Source organism: Bidens hawaiensis, unplaced genomic scaffold (genome assembly GCF_021521415.1).
Source record: "Bidens hawaiensis isolate Kalapana, Puna unplaced genomic scaffold, B.hawaiensis_p1.1 tig00069390_1, whole genome shotgun sequence".
NCBI lineage: Eukaryota > Viridiplantae > Streptophyta > Magnoliopsida > Asterales > Asteraceae > Bidens > Bidens hawaiensis.
The window spans coordinates 6,925-29,257 of NW_027502248.1; the positions used below are offsets into that span (position 1 = coordinate 6,925).

General features: G+C 36.4%; 1 pseudogene; it reads right to left on the reverse strand.

Moving 5' to 3' along the window:
- Positions 1 to 284: 284 nt before the first annotated feature.
- LOC143605439 (protein NRT1/ PTR FAMILY 5.5-like) lies at positions 285 to 22,311 on the reverse strand (annotated as a pseudogene).
- Positions 22,312 to 22,333: the final 22 nt, after the last annotated feature.

Genomic DNA, 22,333 nt, shown 5'->3' on the forward strand with positions numbered 1-22,333 from the left:
TATTTTGTGAGTGCCCATCAGAACTAATAATTTAGCTTCTTGATCGTATGAAGATTACATTTTTTTAATTTTCTTTAATCGAAAGATCTCAACTTATATTAATGATGTAGTTTTCTTGTCCTCATAATGCCATCTATCACAATATATGGTCAATGGGCATCTATGAAGTTACACTATACTCAAAGTTGATACTATGATAATTCTATGACTAGACTATACTTGCATTAAATACTAAAGAGCATATATATCATCAAGCTCTATACAATAATCAAAAACTTTGACATCTAAACTAAGGCATTCTCCTGTAAATCTTCTACACCATCACCATTAGGGGATTCTTTGTAGTTGTAGAAACACGCGACGACGACGACGTACATGTAACATCACGGAAAATATCGGGTCAATAATGTCAAAATTCTAAAGTCAAAGGACTAATTCTGTCAATTTTCAAGCTCAAGGGTTAAAATTGTAAATTCTGTTTTCCTAACCCATCGCGATACGCGATGGATCAGAAGAGAGACCCATCGCGTAGCGCGTTGGGTTGTCTGACATATTTTGACACGTGTGCCACGTGGCACATGGTGGCACCGTCTGCCGCCACGTGTCGCCACGCGACACAACGCCTGCCACGTGTCGCCACACGTGGCAGGTCTACTATGTGACTGGCCCAGCCTACGTCGCAATACGCGACGGGCTAAGCCAAAGGCTGTCGCGTACCGCGACGGGCTTCAAAAATTGCCTATAAATAGAAGGCCACGGGTTCATGTCCATCACACCTCAATTCACACATACATATCTCTCTCTAGTCTCTCTCTAAAGCATATAAATCCGACCCTTGATACACCTCGAAACTCGTGCCCCGATTCCTCGTATTCCGTGCCATTATCTCAATATTCGTGCCACTACCCGACAAAGTTATATCAAGAAGGAGATACTATCCCGAAGTTCCGACGATTATCTCGAAGTACGTGCCATGAAGCATTAGTGTCTCGATTTGCGTGCTCAAGCGAAGTGTTGATCAAAGAGAGTCGAAAAGAGCAAAAGGAGTCGAAGTGCTGCTCAATTCCCTAGGGTTATTATAAGCCGACAAAGGTAGGAATAATGCCCGAATGAAATAATAATAAAATATTATAAAGGCTTAACACCCTAAGTCGAGATTATACTCAATACCTCGAGAATAAATGAAATTTATAACAAACAAAAGAAAGAAAGAGAAAAGAAACATATAAATATATGTGTGTTGTATAAATATTCTTTGTTATAGATATTATTTAAGTATAATGTGTATACTTAAATATTAAAGAAAAGAATACGTTTCTTAAAGATGAAGAAACGTAGGGTTTTATAAATAAACTAAAGGTTTATAAACTACTATTAAAACTAAAGGTTTTAAAGTAAAAGAGATTTACGAACTAAAGGTTCGTCGAGGTAAAGTTTATAAAACTAAGACTAAAGGTCTTAAGCCGAATTGAATATCCGACTAACAAAAGTTATACCCGTACTATAGGTGCGGGATAGCAAGGGAAAGACTCACGGACGGTGTTGGAAACCGATCCCAATCAAAAGGTGAATACGCCCCACTTTTACAAACTTGTTTTTAAACAATCAAACGTGTTATGTGTAAAACTTTACAAGATACTAAGTGTCTCTAAAAACATTGTAAATAAGAGTATAAGCCTAGCCCTCAGGCTGTAGTATACGTTTGTCTGGATCCTTACATATGTGGAATGTGGTGGGCACATCGCACCACGCTTGGTCACGACCTCCAGCCACGATGGGCCGGACCTAAGTTACGTTCGAGTGAGGCTGACCATGTGTATATTTATGGTACCTAAGTTATGTCGAAATGCTGCGGTGTTTTGCTGAGGTGACCTAGTGTAGAGACTCGAGTTTATAATGATGTTGTTTAACTTTATTATTCCTAAGCCAAGATGGGCCGAGACTTACGTGGTCTCGAGGGGTAATTAAGTAAAGAAAATATTTTAGCGTCAGCATATTCACCAGCATTCGTTGCTGACGTATTTTCTAATATTTTGCAGGTAACCAAGATTAGAGCTTGAAGGATGAAGGGCTCAAGAATCGGATGGCTCGGATATTTTGTTTAAATATTAAATATGACGTTTTTATAAAACTTATAAACAAGTAAAACTAAACGAGACTTTCGTCTCGTCTTTTGTAATGTAAATATTTATAATTTCGATCCTTATGTTTTTATAATACTTACGCTAAAAACCGTAACTTTGATTTATTTACAAAGTGTTGGTACCAACTATTAGACACACTCCTAGGCCTAAGATTTTAACATCCCAAAAGTTTTCATACCAATTTTGTCAATTTAGGAAGTTGAGGGACCATTTAGTCATTTAGCTAAAATAAATATATAAAACTCTCATGAAGCGACACATGTCCGATGACTAATCGCATAAAACCGACATGTGTCCAATGATTAATCATATGGAATGACATGTGTCGCCACATGTCAACATGAAGGACACGTGTCATCATAAGAATGAAAGGTGGCAAGAGACGGTCTCGACCGAGGGTGTGAGTTTCAACTATAAATAGTGGTCATATGTTGCTCATTTGTGACATCCCGAACACCAAACCACTCTCACTTTCTCGAAGTTTGTGCCACCGAGTTGGAGTCCCGACGCCACTATAGAGTTTTGACGTTTCATACCCCGACACCCTACGTATAGTCGAAGTAGTCCTCGTTCGTCCTTAAGCGTTATACTCATTTTAAGGTAACAGTTATGTTTAAGATATTTCAATTCATAGCTTAGATCTTAGTCGAGGGTATAGCCTAAACCTTGGAAAGTTTATAGACGTATTTAAACTTTTTATATATATAAAGGCTTACAAAAATAAACATTTCTTTATTATTAAGAAATATAAAGTTTTACATGCAAAGATTATTGTTAATTGATTTTCTTCTAGAAGAAGAAACATTAACTTTTATATAAAAGATATTTATAAATAATTAAAAAAGAGAAGCGTGACGGGCATGTAGTAACTGGAAGGGTGACAATACCGATAGTCGAGTTTCTTGTCTAGAGAAAGTAATTCGTATAAATCCCAATCAACCGCGGGACTCGTTTACTTTCCTGGAGAGCTTGATGAGATTGTTCGAACCTATTAGGCCAAAACATGCCACATCATACGTTATGCGAACTAAAATAGCATTTTGAATAAAAATGACTTTTATATCAAAATAAATGCTTATCAAGGTTTAAAGCTACAAATTAGACTAAAGGTCTAAAGCTAGATCAATTGATCTAGATATTCATACAAAGATATTCTCGTAACTACAAGTTCGAGATAACACGCGCAACATAAATCAGTAAAAACATTTTGAACATAATAAAGGTGAGTACATTAACTCCAAAACTAACGCGAAGGCGTTAAGCATTTTTACATATGATTTAAAAATCAAACACGTGGCTTGAATGGTTTTCAAAATGTTTGATGCGTAAAGGTAATCTAACGACATAGCATTCAGGCCATAAGTGCGCGTATAGTTGGATCCAATTTTATACACGTGTTGCGGATGAAAGGCCGTAACATGGCTAGTAAAGAGACTCAGTTGTAGGCATACGTAAAACTACGGTCAATCTTAGTAAAAAGACTAGTGTGCTCCGTGGTTGTACACTCGGGTGAAACAGTCCTGCTGAATGTGTAGATATACTAATACAAATAACGATTGAACGGGTTTTAAATTCTTGCCAACATTAAATACTTTGTGTCTGTTAATATTATTCACCAGCTTTTAGCTGACGTAGTATTTTAAATATTTTCAGGTAATCAGTAGTAAGTGATAAAGACAACAGAGTAATTGGGAGACAGCTCATTGGAGATATAGAATGATCTGTGGGCTCATTTTGTTAAACTCCTTATAAAATATGATTATGTTAAAATAAATGTTTTATATTGTCAAGGGTATTTAAATCCCTGTTTATATAAAGAAATATTTTGTCAAAAGAATTTTCCGCTGCAACAAAATAAACTCTGATATATTTTCTAAACCGATACCAACTATTGGTCATACGTCTAGGCCCATATGGCCGGGTGTGACAAAGATGGGGGTGTAACAGTAGACGACAAGATTGATCGCGTTTAAGACAGCCAACACCTAATAGTACTGATCCAGGCGGCTCTTGTTTAACGTATGCTGGAACCAGTTAGGCTTCCCGTTTCTCTCGCTCACCTTTCCCAAGACATATACCGCCAAACCACTAGCTATTCTTCCTAACCCCAACATGAAATTTGTAAAATTAGTCAAACAGGCGTGCAAAGATTCAGGGGCTTGGTGCTTAAAGAAACCAACAATACTGTTACTAGCAATCCTCTCAGCAGCTGCTAACAACATAAACTATGAAAGCAATGCAAATATACTCATTGGGATATTGTTCTCAGGGTCATCTAGCAAACCGTGATCATTGATTCGATGCAGCCTTCGGGTTTCCACTATGGCAGCAGTAATGCAGCATAATACTAAGAGAATCATACTCGTGCCAATCCCGATTGGTGGCGTGTACCTTTTTGTACGCATTGAAACGGGCGAATAGAAGTGTGAGAATATCAAGCTCGTTGCATTATGGAACAGGAAGAAGAATGAGATGGTGATCTGGATTCGTCCAAGTGATTCGCTTGTTCCAAATAAAAACTGGTTCCGTTCGAAAGCACCATTCCAACAACAATGAAAGTTAACCACATTGGTAGCATACGGATACCGATCTTGGTGTCTTCCACTTCTCGTACACTGCAAGTTTTCCATTTGTTAGGGCGTTGCCCGTCTGCTAACTTAATTGCAGCTTTGTCAAACCACCTACAATGGATTATATATCATTCATCATCAGAGGGTACACTCATAATACTTGACTATGGTAATAAAATGTACCAAAGGGTGCTGCAGCTCAACCAAAACCGATCCAATATTATATCACATAATTCTGACTAAAAATGACTCGTTTAAAAAATTGAATTACCTGACTCGTTTAACTCACCCATCTTCCCACTTCTACACATAATCCATTATTTTTTTTCCTAAAGACAGACTCACCCATAGGCCATAGCCATAGGAGTGTTATTGTGTTAAATGGGTTGTGTTCACTGGCTGACGGGTCAGACCCAACATGAACCCGAAAATTTGACGCGAACAAAATCATGTTAGACACATAAACTCAAATACAACATGAATAATCATGGGTTGACACGAACACAATCCGTCTAACATGATTTTATATTTTTCTGTATATATATATATATATATATAATTAATACTCTAAAAGTTCATATTTTCAAAACAAATTACGTTTAAATTATAAAGTTTGATTTCAATTTTCTCTTTAAGTTTAAACTTTTGGCATATAGTGCGCATACCTAAAGTAACCCAAAGCTACCACATTTAGCTAAATGTGATTGCAGGTTTGGTCCCAAAATCGCGAATTTCATGTTAGATTTGTGCTGTTTCACATATTTGGTAGCACGACCACTTGGGCAAAACACATATTAATTTTAGTGTTCACTTTTCAATGAGAGAGTTAGTCAGACCTGAGGGTGCTCGTGGAATGAGTACCGTCTTCATTAAAGAGGTCGTTAGGATTAGGGATCGGTTTTGAAAAGTTACGAGCAGTTGCCACGAAAACTCTGACTGAGGTTGGTTGTTAACAGACTCCCCTTCAGATCGTTACGTGTGTACTCTACACATCCTATAAGAAACCAAAGTGTTGCCACCACGAAACATATGGCTGGAATCCCAAACCGAAGTTCCCACCGCTTTATATATGGAAGTCCAATACCTGCAAACGCTGCTGCAATCATCACCAAAGTTAAACCAGGAATTTGGAAAAATATTTTATTTCCCTCTTCAATTTCCTTTCCCAGTATTGCTTCCATTCCATTCTCATTTTCATTAACATTTTCATTTTCCCTTAACATTTTGCTTTGTAATTGTAGCTTCAAAAAAGGAATCAATGTGACCAGATGACCGGCTAATCGTGATCACTGATTCGATGCAGTCTTCGGGTTTCCACTTTGGCAGCAATAATGCAGCATAATACTGAGAGAATCATACTCGTGCGAATCATACTTGTGCCAATCCCGATTGGTGGCTCGTACCTTTTCTAAAGGTCAATGAAACCAAATCCACTATTATCATAAATAGCATAGATTTATACCATGTGATGTGCTAAAAACAGTCAATAAAATATTAACTAAATTAAACAAGTAATAAAAACTAGACCTAAGACTCAACTAAACAAAACACCGGCAAGTGAACCGATCAATTTTACTAAAGCTAAGTAAGTCCGGAATATCGAACCCACAGGACTCTATAAATTACGTAAATTAACTAATTAGACTCGACTTACGACACGACTATTTACTATTAATGTTTTAAGGGGGGTTTTAAACTAATATTAAACTAAGATTAAACTAAGAAAATAAATAACAAGCAAACGAGAAACAAGCAATCAAACACAAGATCGAAACCAACAAGAGAAGGAATCTACCTAGGTAAGAATCCCATGCATCAACAATCATCAAGAAATGGACATATAACATGATTATGGAAACTGATTTCTAAACATATTCATCTAACAAACCCTAAGGACCATTGACCGAATCAAACGACACCCAAAAGATAATTATTAGATTATTAAGCAATCAGTATTATTGATTTCCGCAAAGTCATCAATTAGGGTTAATTCATAGTATCTAAAGCAAGCAATCTCATGAAACACTAAACCTTAGAAAACTTGATAAATTAAACATGACATCATGAACATGGATCAACACAATAAGCAAGAATATTGTCACTATCTATCCTAGCATGCAATTGACCAAGACACATGAACAACTCCTCACCTTACAGTTATTAGAATTTAGCAAAACATTCAAAATCCTAATCAACAATCAACAAGCTTCTATGATCTAACGGGCCCATTTAATCACAAAAATCAAAACACCAAGTAATGATTAAACATAAACCCTAAATCTAAAGAACACAATCAAAAGATAAAAGATCTATGTGAAGCAATAGTTAATAATCAACCAAGATAATAAATACTTATACGCATCATGAAAACAAAACCAAGTCTTTACTATTAATATAACGAAACCATAATCAAACAATTGTCCAAAGCAAGAATCAAGTCAAAAACATGTTCATCAAACCTAGGTAGACATGAAATCTAGCCTAGCATAGTCATAATCAAAGATAAATAACTAAAACCAAGAACAAAGATAAACATCATGAAAGATAATGAATAAGAATAAAGATAAAGAACGAGAGAACCCGTCTTAATCGACCTTGAACAATTGTAAGAAAGCTCGATGACCCACTTTGCTTCCTAGCTCCAAAACACCTTCAATATTAGCTCTAACCTCTCCAAAATCGGCTGCCAAAGTCCCTTCAATCGGCTAGGTCTACACCCATTATTTATTAAATGAGCTGGGCCTTGAAATTGCGAAGATGGGCTGACCAAGCGCCCCCCCCCCCCCCCCGAGCATGCCTTCGTGCGGCGCGGCATACTTCTGGAGTGACCAACGATTTTTTCTTGTTATTTATTGCTTAAATATGTTAGATCTTTTTCTTGACTTCCAAGTAACGATAGGAACCTTCTAGATCTTCCTTCCCTAGATCACCAAGCCACCATCTACATGAACATAAATCAAAACTCGTAAGTGAAGTAATCATGTAATCAATAACGAACACAACAACATAAACTTCGCATGAAAAGATAGAAAGAATTAAGTTTATCATGCAAAACACCAAAAAGAGCTAAAACACGATAAATATATAAAACTTGACTCAAAACCTTAAATAATAAAAGATTACAAAACTCGAACTTAAACGAACTTAAAACATTAAATAAACATAAATTTACAAGGGATTCGAGATGTATAAATATATGTATATTAAATATCCCCACACTTACTCTTTTTTCGTCCCTGAAAAATTCTGATGCAGTTGGATTAGAATCGGAAAATATAGTCTTACAAACATATAGGTTAATTTTTAAAAGCTCAAAAAACGCAAAAATCGTGATCACCGATATTGTTGTCCACTTAAACCCATGCCTTAATCTTTACCGTGACAAATAAGATCCGACAATAATAGTGCTCAGTGGTTTACACAATTAAGACCCGCTTATTTTCAGCTTTTACCGGACCAGACCACCCCAACTTGACTTAAACCTCAAAATTAGCAGATTTAAAACTTTTGTTGCTCTATTTTTTATGAATAGTTAAGGGTATTGTTTATCCACCTAAGCTTAAGCATCAAAGTTTACCAAGCAGCCATTAGATATGATTAAGGTTCAATTAATTTATAGCTAGTGTTCCCCCACAACATGACATACCCCCGTTATCAAGCAATACATCGAACCATTACCATAGGTGAGTATGTAAAATTTCATTTGTAGGGCTTACATGTGGCGTGTCCCTTGTGGTCCATTTCTTAATGGTAATGGGATGCGAACAAGGGGACCCCACATGATAGGGTTGAGCAAAAAACGGTTCGGAACCGCCAGAACCGAGGAACCGGAACCGAACCGATGCCTCAAAACCGCTAATGTGTGTACCGGTTTGGTTCTCGGTTCTCAGATTTTGCATTAAAGGGTTCCCGGTTCGGTTCCGGGTAAAACCGGCGGTTCTAGACTTGGAACCGAAGAACCTGAATATTCAAAACGTTTTAAATAAATTTATCAATCCCCATTTTTTATAAAATAACTTATTAACCGACATCCATTCAATCATTTTTAATTCAAATTTTCTTTCTTTACGTTCAAGACCTAGCAACCATAATCAATTTTGATTTTAGCTATCAAGCTAATTTAATATAAAATGATATGATCTACCATTAATCTATCGTTGCCATGATTTATTTAACTTCAACACTTAGATTTTAATAAAAAATATAACGGATGTTCATGTTGTAATCTAAATTAGTTTTACCGTGAAAGAAGACATACAATTGTATAAACTTGTTTTGAAATTTGCAAAGTTTGCATAAATCATTTGATAAATAAACGTTTGAACCGGTTCTAGCTAGAACCGGTTTTAGCGGTTCTAGCGGTTCTAGAACCGAACCAGTTTACTATATTAGGTTCCGGTTCCGGTTCTCTCTTTCACTCATTTTCGGTTCCGGTTCGGTTCTCGCGGTTCTGAACCGTTGCACAGCCGTACCACATGACTAAAAGCGTGGATGATCAAGTCTGTAATGCATTTGTACTTTTGTACTCTTTGTGATCATGTTTAAAGACTTATGTGGCAGAAATCTGCGGGTTTGCTATTTTTAGCTTTATTTTAAATATTCGCAACCCCATATGGAATTGTGAATACCCCGATGAATAATCGGCATACAGACCTATGGTCTCCGGACCCGGGGCATCCCATCAATACAAGATTTAAGGTTATAAAACCATACGCCAATGATGTGTAAAACACTAAAACTAGCAGTTTAAGATTTATATCACAGGTTACACGGCATACTCTAACGTTAAACCTACCAAGCATCATATGATAACGTATTCAAATTTTTTAAACTTCATAATATTTCCACTTTTTCATACCAAGAATTGAGGCTTGAGTATGGCTGACCTTTCATTACTTATTTTCCACGGACAAAAAGCTTTACCCACAAGAGATTTCCGACCCATTTTATCAAATTTGCCCTTTCATTTTCAAGGCTGAGCCTACCGACACATCCCAAGTTAAGTGCGCTTTCTTTTATTTATCTCATATTATTAGTAGTTTGAAAAACCAATTTCTGATAAATATCATCATCTCCCACTTTAACGCAAAAAACTAACTTCAAGGGACATTTTTAAAACATTTTTCAATTTTTTTTAATTTTTTTTTATTTTTCTTAAATTAAAGCAAAATTAAACTACGACTCAAATATCATATCCCCACACTTAAATTATGCGATGTCCTCAATGCAAGGATAAGGACGACTTAAAATAAAAATAAAATTAAAAATAAAGTCGGACTACAAAAAACTAAAAACTAAAAATTAAAAACAAAAGCAAAAGCAAAAGCAAAAGCAAAAGCAAAATAAAAAGTTAACAAGCTAGATAATGGAAAAGACTTAGCTGGTAATATGTGCATGAAATATGATGCAAAAATCTTCTTCCATGAATGCCCTCCAACTACGAACGTGCTCAACAAATAGTAACTCCTTCCCTCACACACGAACGTACACAGCCAAACGAAACAAACATATCTAAAAATGTATCTTATCATAATGATAGATATTAAGCAATTAAAGTGTTTCATATCAACCGACAAATAACACATGAATAATTAGCAACAAATAATAATAAAATAAAGTATACGGCTCAGCTGCTCCATCCCCACACTTATCTTTTTCAATATATTATTCCTTGGGGATCATCTCTCTAGCTCATTCAATCTCTCCTTTACCTAGCAAAACTCAAAAACACAAAACTAAGAAGAACTACAAAAAAACTACGTTAGTGACTCAAAGAAAAAGAAAATAGAAATAAAAATAAAATAAAATATACAAACTCTACACTTGAGTATTCACTCAAGAACCCATGTTGTGCGAATCACGTGGCGGACCTAAGTAGAGCTTCCTCCACCTCGGTAGAACTCTAATGCCCTCAAAGATATCGAATCATGATCCGACCATTCGTCAATCTTGGTCTTCTTCTTTCTAACCCCACGAACCCTTTTAAACTTACGCTTCCCACCACCTTTTACTCTAACACACGTCACTATTACCCGAGAACTAGAAACCGCTCGCCCCTTTTTCACACTCATACTCACCGAACGGGAATCGTCAATACGTGGATCCATTCCCGAGATAACTGATTCAATCGAATAAACTGGGTGACATGGATCAATAAGACCGTCTTGACCACTCAGATGTCTCATAGACTTTGCCAAATAAGTGGCACTATCATCGCCGGCTCTAAGAGTTATCTTGCCTTCAAACACATCGATGATTGCCCTAGCAGTACGTAAAAACGGACGACCCAAAATGATAGGAACTCTCTCGTCGGCCTCCATATCCAAAACAACAAAATCCGCGGGAAAAACCAAATTATCTACCTTCACGAGCAAATTCTCCACGACATCCCTTGGATACTTAACGAAACGATCGGCTAAAGACAACGTCATACAAGTAGGGGTGATCTCTCCTAGGCCTAGCTTTTCATATAAAAATACAACATGAGGCTTATGCTAGCTCCTAGATCGGCTAATGCTTGACACGTCGTCTCACTCCCGAAAAGACATGGAATGGTAAAAACACCGGGGTCGGGTAATTTCTCCGGTACTTTATTAAGGACTACTGCAGAACACTCCCCATTTAGCGGTACAGTCTATAGCTCCTCCAACTTATCCTTCCTTTTAAGAAGATCTTTCAAAAACTTGGCGTACTTAGGCATATGCTGGAGGACTTCGACGAACGGGAGATTGACATTCAATAGGCTAAATATATTGAGAAAATGCCCTTGATCCTTCGTATACTGTTGATGCTTTAGACGAGCGGGATGCGGGGCATAAGCAGGGTTAATGAGGTGTGGTGGTGGCCGAACTCCAACCGGCTTCTTCTTAACTAATGGCTCAATAATCGGTGTTGTAACTTGTGACTTACCCGGAGCCTCTACCTCTATCTTCTCATCTACCAATTCATCGTCCCCATTTTTCCCAATTTCTTTACTAACTACCTCCGGACCAAAAACCCTACCACTACGAGTGGAGATGGCTTTCAATTGAGCAGCCGGATTAGTTTGAGGGGTACCCGAAAACTGACCTGGAGGCCTTTCTTCCAAACAACGAGCAATATCACCAACAGTTCTTTGAATATCAAGAATAGCAGATTGTTGATTCCTAAAAAGTAGGTCGTGCTCAGAAAACTTCTTCCGTGTAGCTTGGTATCTCTCCAGGATTTGCTTCATCATCTATTCCAAACGTCCAATTCCACCGTTCGAATCCTGCACATTATTTTGAACATTAGTTCTATTGGTATTATTATCATTAAAGTACTGATCTTGTGCTGGAGCATAAGAATTTTGAAATCCGGGTGGTGCGCCTGACGGACGCCAGTTGGAACTATTCTGATTTGGGTTTTTGTAGGTGTTCCAACGTTGATTATTGTTGTTGTAATTGTTGGGGGAACCTATTCTGACCAGCAACAAAATCGACCTGTTGATTCATCACCGGGCACTCCAATGTGTCATGTCCACCTCTACAAAACTCACACCTGTCCACCTTGGCCTTCAGCTCCTTAACCTCTCGAGTTAGTGATTCCAAAGCAGCTGTCACACTAGTATCCAGATTAACCTGGTGTACACCTCGATCGGATGAGGATGTACTGCTAACGGGAGTGGAATTCCCGCGATGTGGCTCTTTGGCAAGGTTCGATTGAGCAAAGCTCTCAAACATCTCGTTTCGTAGTTCAACCCATTGTAAAATTTCTCCACGAGAGCCCATGGTGTGAGACCATTCTGTGAGCATCGAGCTAGCATGTTTTGAAAACGCTCCCAGGCAATACAATATTGCTCCCCCGGCTCCATGTGAAATGAGTGAATCTGATCGCGAAGAATAACCGCTTTAGCCAGTGGGAAGTATCTTTTGATAAAAGCTAAACGCAATGCTTCCCAAGTCGTGAACGTGCTAGGTGGCTGAGTGTCAAGCCAAGTAGCTGCTTTACCTGCAAGTGAAAACATAAACAAATGTAAGCAAATAGCATCTTCGGTAGCACCTTGTAAACTAAAAGTTTTAAGAACGCGGTAAAGTCGGTTAATGTGAGCCGGTGCATCCTCGTCATCACGCCCATTAAACTGATTGGTTTGAACGATGTTGTTCATGATGTATGACAGAATTTGCCACGAGTTGGGGTTGTTGATCTCGGGAATGACGATGCATGATTGATTTCCGCTTAAGCCATCGAAGGCTTGAGCAGAAATTGTCCTATTGTCGGCCATTGGGATGTCTGGTTGACTTTTCGAACTTTCTGGTGGTGAACTGTGCGGAGATGATTTTTGTGACGAACTAGCCTCTGACTTCAATGGAGAAAATTCAATATCGGCTAGTGGTGGTCCTTGCGAGTGAAGATGTGGCATAAACCTGAAAAACGCAAAAGACCGAGTAAGTAGACTTGAATACTTAAAAATAAACTAAAAATTAAATTAGACTCCTACGAATCAAACAAAAATAAAACAAATAGCACGTATGTAGCAGACAAGTCCAAGTAAAGCTAAAAACGCAATTGCTAAGAGTCCCCGAAAACGGCGCCAAAAACTTGATGTGCTAAAAACAGTCGATAAAATATTAACTAAATTAAACAAGTAATAAATACTAGACCTAAGACTCAACTAAACAAAAAACCGGCAAGTGAACCGGTCAATTGTACTAAAGCTAAGTAAGTCCGGAATATCGAACCCACGGGACTCTATAAATTACGTAAATTAACTAATTAGACTCGACTTACGACATGACTATTTATTATTAATGTTTTAAGGGGGGTTTTAAACTAATATTAAATTAAGATTAAACTAAGAAAATAAATAAACAAGCAAACGAGAAACAAGCAATTAAACACAAGATCGAAAACAACAAGAGAAGGAATCTACCTAAATAAGAATCCCATGCATCAACAATCATCAAGCAATGGACATATAACATGATTATGGAAACTGATTTCTAAACGTGTTCATCTAACAAACCCTAAGGACCATTGATCGAATCAAACGACATCCCAAAGATAATTATTAGATTATTAAGCAATCAGTATTATTGATTTCCGCAAAGTCATAAATTAGGGTTAATTCATAGTATCTAAAGCAAGCAATCTCACGAAACACTAAACCTTAGATAACTTGATAAATTAAACATGACATCATGAACATGGATCAACACAATAAACAAGAATATTGTCAATATCTATCCTAGCATGCAATTAAGCAAGACACTATGAACAACTCCTCACCTTACAGCTATTGGAATTTAGCAAAACATTCAAAATCCTAATCAGCAATCAACAAGCTTCTATGATCTAACGGGCCCTTTAAATCACAAAAATCAAAACACCAAGTAATGATTAAACATAAACCCTAAATCTAAAGAGCACAATCAAAAGATAAAAGATCTATGTGAAGAAATAGTTAATAATCAACCAAGATAATAAATACTTATACGCATCATGAAAACAAAACCTAGTCTTTACTGTTAATATAACGAAACCATAATCAAACAATTGTCCAAAGCAAGAATCAAGTCAAAAACATGTTCATCAAACCTAAGTAGACATGAAGTTTAGCCTAGCATAGTCATAATCAAAGATAGATAACTAAAACCAAGAACAAAGATAAACATCATGAAAGATAATGAACAAGAATAAAGATAAAGAACGAGAGAACCCGTCTTAATCGACCCTTGAACACTTGTATGAAAGCTCAATGACCCTCTTTGCTTCCTAGCTCCAAAATACCTTCAATATTAGCTCTAACCTCTCAAAGATCGGCTACCAAAGTCCCTTCAATCAGCTAGGTCTATCACCCATTATATATTAAACGAGCTGTGCCTTGAAATTGCAAAGATGGGCTGACCAAAGGGCCTAGGCGCCGCGCGGCCCCCCTTGAGCATGCCTTCGCGCGGCGCCGGCGTACTCTTGGAGTGGCCAACGATTTTTTCTTGTTATTTATTGCTTAAATATGTTAGATCTCTTTCTTGACTTCCAAGTAACGATAGGAACCTTCTAGATCTTCCTTTCCTTAATCACCAAGCCACCATCTACATGAACATAAATCAAAACTCGTAAGTGAAGCAATCATGTAATCAATAATGAACACAACGAACATAAACTTCGCATGAAAAGATAGAAAGAATTAAGTTTATCATGCAAAACACCAAAAAGAGCTAAAACACAATAAATATACAAAACTTAACTCAAAACCTTAAATAATAAAAGATTACAAAACTCGAACTTAAACGAACTTAAAACATTAAATAAACATAACTTTACAAGGGATTCGAGATGTATAAATATATGTATATCACCATGAATAACGATAGAAGACACCGTCATGATAATATTTTTGAAAGTAGTCTAATCCACTTGTTAGCATGAACATTCAAGATTTCATATCTGCAACAACAAAGAAAAAAAAACATAAATGACGATCTGCATTTTAAAATAAAACGCACTACTATCAAAGACTATATTTGAGCTTATAAATTTTCAATTAGATCAACCCCAAATAAACTAAGTCTACAAAAATTAGGAATGTTATGTTTTAGATCCGGCTTCTCCTTAGCTGTCTCAAGCCTAAACGTTAATCATATGGTTCATCCACACAAAAAGAGACATCAAATTTGAGGCATAAGGAAAAAACAGAAGAAAATGACATCTTAAAAATAACGCAATCCAAAAAATTAGATTCAATGCTTTTGTAGCTACCTATTAGTGCTTCCGGGAATTGCTTTGGGATGGGCGGAGCCATCTTTGTGACTATTATCAAGATTCTTACATGTTTGGGTATGTCTGGATGCCGCTGGAAACAAGAATGGGAAGATAAGATTGTTTGGATGAGGGTACATGAACATAACCTAAAACAACTAATGGGCCTACAATTACTAATGGGCCTCTAAAATAATTACACTAGGGGCGGGCTTCTTAAAATAATGGGGGTGACAGATAAAAACTTAACAATAGAATACCCAAAAATCATGTTAGACACATAAACTCAAATACAACATGAATAATCATGGGTTGACACGAACACAATCCGTCTAACATGTTTTTTTATTTTTCTGTATACATATATATATATATATTATATTGCATATAATTAATACTCTAAAAGTTCATATTTTCAAAACAAATTACGTTTAAATTATAAAGTTTGATTTCAATTTTCTCTTTAACTTTTATCTTTTGGCATATAGTACGCATACCTAAAGTAACCCGAAGCTACCCCATTTAGCTAAATCTGTTTGCAGGTTTGGTCCCAAAATCACGAATTTCATGTTAAATTTGTGTTGTGTCACATATTTGGTAACACGACCACTTGGGAAAAACACATATTAATTTCAGTGTGATGTGTTGTAAAACACACTTACTTTCCATATCTTTTAACATGTTTTACATACTTAATAGTTTAATTAATAAGAGTTATGGGTGGTTTTTGCATAATTTTACAAAGACTGAATGTTGATTGTAGGTTATGAAATTTGATGGAAAAAAGAGTTAAGTTTGAATACTCTAGGGGCTTATTTGTTCAAGATTGAATACTACAATTCAAGGCCCGACCCAAGCCCACAAGATACAAGCCTTACATGCATATTATATCAATTAAACAAAAGAAAAAAAAACCCTAACCTAATACCCTAACTGCCGATCGGAATCAGCAAGGAAGAAAAGAAAGAAAAAAGCTTTTGTGGCGGCTATGGAGGCTAAGGGAAGAAGAAGGAAGGTTCGGGATATCTTGGTACAACTGCTAGGCTTCTTATACAATCATAATCTTAGCCATAACATTGAGTATTCATCCATAAACTTTATCTTTTGTTCAAGAACCCTAACTTGTTGATTTGATCTTTTATGTTGGATTGTTTTTAACTTAAAGATTGACTTGTGTTTGATTGTTCTTGATTCTTGAATGAGTTTACTTATGTTTATGATGAGTTATATGATGTTTACTTTGATGTATAGCTGCTGTCCAAAAGTTATGTGTAGCTAATCTTGTTAGTTCTAGGTTAGATGATTATTGTTAGGTTTTAATGAGTAATATGGATTGCTGATTATCATGACTTGATTGTTAATGAAAATTTTGGTTTAACATTGAATTAATTAGGTTGTGTATAGTGGCTGTGAAATTATTGATTATACTCATATACCTCTTGCTTTGATTAATTGAATAAGTTTTGATTAATTGTTGCTTGTTAGAACTCTTTACTTTGTGTTTAGGGTTTGTTTGCGGGGTGATCAACCGTAGGGTTTAAGTGAGTGTATTAATTGAATATAATCAGCGGGTAACACCTTCTTAGAGACCGAGAGGTGATAGGAAGTAAGGTCGTCTCATAGCTTTTACTAGTTAAAATTAAGATCGCGCGAGAGCGGGTTTGGTTCTTATCGGGTTTGGGTTTTTGTGAGCGATTAGTTGATCTAGTTTAAGTTAAACTGAATTGTTCCTCTATCCTTGGTTGCGTAGTATTCGTTTCCATTAGGTTAGTGTGTCGGTGAGACCGAGAGGAGAGTCGGCATTAGAACACTTTAACAATTCGTTAACCGGTTTGTTCTTAAAATCAACTAAGTTTAAGTTAGAGATTGTTAGTGAGACTGAGAGGTGATCTAGCTCTTCTTGAGTGAACCTTAGTTGTGTCATCCTTAGGAACCGGTGTCGTGAGAATCCTCAATCCATTATCTTATAATACCTGCAATATGATTCTTACCTAGGTAGACGTTTTCTCCGATTGCAGTTAAGTTCCCAAGTTTTGTTAAACATTTTAGTAAAGTTAAGTTAAGTCTAGTTAATTTAATTAGTTGAAGTAATTTAGGTTAAGTAGTTAATTATCATTTAAAAATCATTTAAATATTATTGGGTGAGTCTTGGTTAGAGTTTAAATATCATTAACGTTTTCAAGTGTCCTTGTGTTCGATACTCGGATTTCCTTAGTGCTATACTATTAGTGATCGGTACACTTGCCGGTTTTGTGTGGTTTCTTTAGGATTTTAGTTTTATAAATTTAAAGTTTAGTTGTGAGAGCATCATTATACACACATCACAGCGTTCACTTTTCAATGAGAGAGTTAGTCAGACCTGAGGGTGCTCGTGGAATGAGTACCGTCTTCATTAAAGAGGTTGTTAGGATTAGGGATCGGTTTTGAAAAGTTATGAGCATTTTCCACGAAAACTCTGAGGTTGGTTGTTAACGGACTCCCCTTCGGATCGTTACGTGTGTACTCTACACATCCTGTAAGAAACCAAAGTGTTGCCACTACGAAACATATGGCTGGAATCCCAAACCGAAGTTCCCACCGCTTTATATATGGAAGTCCAATACCTACAAACACTGCTGCAATCATCACCATAGTTAAACCAGGGATTTGGAAAAATATTGTATTTCCCTCTTCAATTTCCTCTCCCAGTATAGCTTCCATTCCATTGTCATTTTCATTTTCCCTTAACATTTTGCTTTGTAATTGTAGCTTCAAAAAGGGAATCAAGGTGACCAGATGACCAGCTAATCGTGATCATTGATTCAATGCAGTCTTCGGGTTTCCACTTTGGCAGCAGTAATGCAGCATAATACTGAGAGAATCATACTCGTGCGAATCATACTCATGCCAATCCCGATTGGTGGCGCGTACCTTTTCTAAACGTCAATGAAACCAAATCCTGTATTATCATAAATAGCATAGATTTATGCCATGAATGACGATAGCAGACGCCATCATGATAATATTCATGAAAGTAGTCTAATCCACTTGTTAGCATGAACATTCAAGATTTCATATCTGAAACAACAAAGAAAAAAAAACATAAATGATGATCTGCATTTTAAAACAAAACGCACTACCATCAAAGACGATATCTGAGCTTATAAATTTTCAATTAAATCAACCCCAAATAAACTAAGTCTACAAAAGTTAGGAGTGTTTTGTTTTAGATCTGGCTTCTCATTAACTGTCACAAGCCTAAACGTTAATCATATGGTTCATCCACACAAAAAGAGACTTCAAATTTGAGGCATAAGGAAAAAACAGAAGAAAATGACATCTTAAAAATAATGCAATCCAAAAAATTAGATTCAATGCTTTTGTAGCTACCTATTAGTGCTTCCGGAAATTGCTTTGGGATGGGCGGAGCCATCTTTGTGACTATTATCAAGATTCTTACATGTTTTGGTATGTCTGGACGTCGCAGGAAACAAGAAGGGGAAGATAAGATACTTTGGATGAGGGTACAAGAACATAACCTAAAAAACTAATGGGCCTACAACTACTAATGGGCCTCTAAAATAATTATACTAGGGGCGGGCTTCTCAAAATAATGGGGTGATAGATAAAAACTTAACAATAGAATACCCAAAAATCATGTTAGACACATAAACTCAAATACAACATGAATAATCATGGGCTGACACGAACACAATCCGTCTAACATGATTTTTTTTATTTTTCTGTATATATATATATATATATTATTGCATATAATTAATACTCTAAAAGTTCATATTTTCAAAACAAATTACGTTTAAATTATAAAGTTTGATTTCAATTTTCTCTTTTAAGTTTTAACTTTTGACATATAGTACGCATACCTAAAGTAACCCGAAGCTACCCCATTTAGCTAAATGTGTTTGCAGGTTTGGTCCCAAAATCGCGAATTTCATGTTAGATTTGTGTTGTGCCACATATTTGATAACACGACCACTTGGGCAAAACACATATTAATTTCAGTGTTCACTTTTCAATGAGAGAGTTAGTCAGACCTGGGGTGCTCGTGGAATGAGTACCGTCTTCATTAAAGAGGTTGTTAGGATTAGGGATCGGTTTTGAAAAGTTACGAGCAGTTGCCACGAAAACTCTAAGGTTGGTTGTTAACGGACCCCCCCCCCCCCCCCCGGATCGTTACGTGTGTACTCTACACATCCTGTAAGAAACCAAAGTGTTTCCACCACGAAACATATGGCTGGAATCCCAAACCGAAGTTCCCACCGCTTTATATATGGAAGTCCAATACCTGCAAACGCTGCTGCAATCATCACCACAGTTAAACCAAGGATTTGGAAAAATATTTTATTTCCTTCTTCAATTTTAATCATCACCACAGTTAAACCAAGGATTTGGAAAAATATTTTATTTCCTTCTTCAATTTCCTCTCCCAGTATAGCTTCCATTCCATTGTCATTTTCATTAACATTTTCATTTTCCCTTAACATTTTGCTTTGTAATTGTAGCTTCAAAAAGGGAATCAATGTGACCAGATGACCGGCTAATCGTGATCATTGATTCGATGCAGTCTTCGGGTTTCCACTTTGGTAGCAGTAATGCAGCATAATACTGAGAGAATTATACTCGTGCGAATCATACTCGTGCCAATGTCGATTGGTGGCGCGTACCTTTTCTAAAGGTCAATGAAACCAAATCCAGTATTATCATAAATAGCATAGATTTATACCATGAATGACGATAGAAGACGCCATCATGATAATATTTATGAAAGTAGTCTAATCCACTTGTTAGCATAACATTCAAGATTTCATATCTGCACCAACAAAGAAAAAAAAAATGACGATCTGCATTTTAAAACAAAACGCACTACTATCAGAGACGATATTTGAGCTTATAAATTTTCAATTAGATCAACCCCAAATAAACTAAGTCTACAAAAATTAGGAGTGTTTTGTTTTAGATCCGGCTTCTCCTTAACAGTCTCAAGCCTAAAAGTTAATCATATGGTTCATCCACACAAAAGGAGACTTCAAATTTGAGGCATAAGGAAAAATGAGAAGAAAATGACATCTTAAAAATAAAGCAATCCAAAAAATTAGATTCAATGCTTTTGTAGCTACCTATTAGTGCATCCGGAAATTGCTTTGGGATGGGCGGAGCCATCTTTGTGACTATTATCAAGATTCTTACATTGAAGAGGTCGTTAGGATTGGGGATCGGTTTTGAAAAGTTACGAACGGTTGCCACGAAAACTCTGAGGGTGGTTGTTAACAAACTCCCCTTTGGATCATTAGGTGTGTACTCTCCCCATCCTGTAAGAAACCAAAGTGTAGCCACCACAAAACATATGGCTGGAATCCCAAACCGAAGTTCCCACCGGCCACCGCTTTATATATGGAAGTCCAATGCCTGCAACCTCTGCAGCAATCATCACCACAGTTAGACCCGGGATTTGGAAATATATTTTATTTACCTCTTCAATTTCCTCTCCCAATATAGCTTCCATTCCATTGTCATTTTCATTAACATTTTCATTTTCCCTTAGCATTTTGCTTTGTAATTGTAGCTTCAAAAAGGGCATCAGTGTGACCAGATGACCGGCTAATCCGAGCGCAATCAATGGTAAGGCTGTATAGAACAAGGCCTGTTGTGTGGCCCCAATACATTCCTTCTTGTAGTCTTTACATTGACCAAAAACAGGTGGTGTTGACATGGATAGTAATCCTAATCCCTGCATATATGCATGCATTTGTCAGTTTTGTATACTAACTTTACATACATGGGAACTAACTGAATGACTTACCACACTAGTGGAGATGCTTGAGACGACCAGCACATAAAAGTCACCCGTGAAGGCATCTGCGAAGAAAGCTAACCCAATGGACAAAGCCGGTATGCTTCCATACCAAATGTTTGTTATAGCAGCAGCATGTGTAGTGCTTAGAGTCCAAACATCTGTTAAGTAAGGCATCATAATGTACAGTGCAAAAGTAGCGAGCAAATCCGCGGATGTCAAAGCTGCAAAATCAACAACTAATTGTGTCAACTAAAACTTACATAATTGAAAAGGTTTACTCTTACACTTTATGTTATTTTAACTTGGATATTATTTTTTATTAGTTTGAAGACTTGAAGTTAAATTCAGACAGAAAATTTAAGACTTTTATTTTCATAGTCTTTGAAGTAGGGGTGAGCAATACCACTAATCATAACAATAACCGTAACCGATTCTTGGTTATGGTTAATCTGATAATCCTTTCAACATTTAACCGCAATATATCATATAAGTATTAAGCATGCCAGAAATTGGTTTGGTTCAGTTAACATTTGGTTATGTGACACCCTTAAGCATAATCATAACAGATATTTATCACTTAATCAAATGACAGTAACCATAACCGTCTGTTAATCATGGTTATCGGCTAATTCGGTTCGGTCTCGATCTGATTATCAGTTAATTTCGGTTAAAGGTTAAGACAAGATCACCCCTACTAGTTTTAAGCATGGTGATTTTAGCATGAAGGATTAATACTTGTACATGTTCCTTTGACTTTAAGGAACAAATTTAATTTTTTTTTTGGGTTCATATATACCAAAAGCGTATGGTTGGGCATTTTTAAATCGTGTCACGCCTTGATCAAATTTTTTCTTGTATAATAATATATCTCCGGGCTCTATTTCATCCTTTTAAAAACCGTGTCACTTAACAATTAGTTTTACTTTTTATTTTCAAAACCATTGTGAATAATAATAATAATAATAATAATAATAATAATAATAATAAACTCAATGTTGATATTACAAACTATTTGATCATGAGAATATGTGAATCGAAGATCATCTAGAATTAATCAATCACCTGCGATCCTAACGAAGTTCACCATTGTTTCCTTGATTTGAAGCTCA